General features: G+C 36.3%; 1 non-coding gene across 1 annotated transcript; it reads right to left on the reverse strand.

Annotated features, from left to right (window-relative positions):
• Positions 1-1,092: 1,092 nt before the first annotated feature.
• On the reverse strand, positions 1,093-1,202 carry LOC112674762 (U6 spliceosomal RNA). The gene has a single exon (XR_003145572.1). It is a non-coding gene; the product is annotated as a U6 spliceosomal RNA (small nuclear RNA).
• Positions 1,203-1,822: the final 620 nt, after the last annotated feature.

Here is a 1,822-nt window from a genome sequence, read left to right on the forward strand (position 1 = left end):
TCTGCTTTTTTGTCATACTGAGGCAGAGAGGCCTGGGGTGGAGCTGATTCTGGCATTAGCTCCTGCTAGACCACTCAGCTGTTCCTCCTTGGCATCTGGTTGTTTCTCCAGTCATCCTAATGGGAGGTAGGGTCCAGGTCGCTGCTTTTGGGAGCCCTAGAGTTGTCTCCCTTCTCTTCTACCCCAGGTCCTGGGAAATCTTCTTTTAGTAGGGGGGAAAGTCTTTCTCCCTTCTGTTCCTCAAGATCTTAACTTAAATTCCTTTAAAGTGTTAGGCTTTTGAAAAACAAAGCCATAAACATATCTAAGTTTTACTTTGCCTTATCCTTTTCCCAAAGTCACACAAAGATAGAGCTATCTCCTTGAAGAGAAAGGGGAAAGAAAAGAAACACAGGCAAAAACAAAACAAACAACAACAAAAAAAGACAACTTGATTCTTTTGTAGGCACAAAGGAAAGAACTTTGTAGTGACAAGAGTTATTTAATTATACAGTAGGCTGCCTTGGACATGAGTGTACCATCAGAGGATTTGTTTCCACTGATTTACGTTTTAGTGATGTTGTAAAAAGTGTTTTAAGCATTGGATGGGAGATGGGATAAGCTAAGGTTTCTGCCTTGAATGAGAGAGTCTAGGATAACGGTAATCCTATTTTCTACCTTGTCAGGTGTTAAACAGCTGTGCATGGCAACTGGGAGGTTATGAAGTATCTAATAAAAAAAGGAAATTATTAAATTCGAAATATGATAGGAAGTACAAAAGCCTGTCACATGGTAGATGATCAATATATTGAGTAAAATTGTATTGTATTTTTAAAGAATCTGTTTCTTTGAGAAAATGAAACCATGTATTATCATAAATGCATGTAAGTTTAAAGCATACCTAAAAAAAAAAAAAAAAGCATACCTACAAAAACCAGAACCTATTTTTAGGACAAGAATTTTGATGACTCATCACATATTCATACCAGGTTATAAGCAAGAAAATGGAAGCCCTTCAAAATAAAAATGAAGCTTCACATAACAGGAATGTTTTGATACTTATAAAGTATATTAATATTTTTGCTTTCTCATTTTTAGCTGCCCCTCTTTAAAATAGTCAAATATTTTTTCTCCAAATTTACATGTCATCCTTGCACAGGGACAATGCTGAATCTTCTCTGTATAATTCCAGTTTTTAGTGTATGTGCTGCCAAAGCAAGCACTCTATTTTTTCAAATAACATGTATGTACCTAGGATTTACTATATTCCATTAAAATAATACAAGAGAAATATAGACAAAGACATAAGCACACAATTGATAACGAGTTGAACTTTTTAAATGACTAGAAATGATGAAGTCAGCCTGAATATCAATTTGACCTGATATTTTTTGCCCCACCCCATTCTGCAAGGAGTCTAACTTATAGTGGCTTACTGCTTCAGTAAAAATTTTGCAAATGCCCTAATGTTCCATTTTTTAAATATTGTATTTTGTTGTTGTTAATGGGGGCTGGAAGGTCAAGGTAAAGTAACTGAGGTGGTGATTGGGTATCTAGGTATCATCTGCAATCATTTCCAAAAAGAATAGATAATAATAGCGTGCGAACCTAGGAATCTGAACATTGCTTTACATCTCCCGGTCGTAAACTAATCAGTTAGCAGCTTTACTGTCCAAAGATGTGAACTACTGGATTTTTCTTCTCTATCTTTGTGCACAGTTCTATTTGCTGCTAACAGAGTTGTGATTTCCTCTACCCATTTCTCGTTAGAATGGTGCTGGTCCTCAGTAATGACTGTGAAATGGCATTGTGGGGAGCACGCAGCATTCCTAACTCTCTCTTA

Source organism: Canis lupus, chromosome 36, assembly GCF_003254725.2.
Source record: "Canis lupus dingo isolate Sandy chromosome 36, ASM325472v2, whole genome shotgun sequence".
Taxonomy (NCBI): Eukaryota; Metazoa; Chordata; class Mammalia; order Carnivora; family Canidae; genus Canis; species Canis lupus.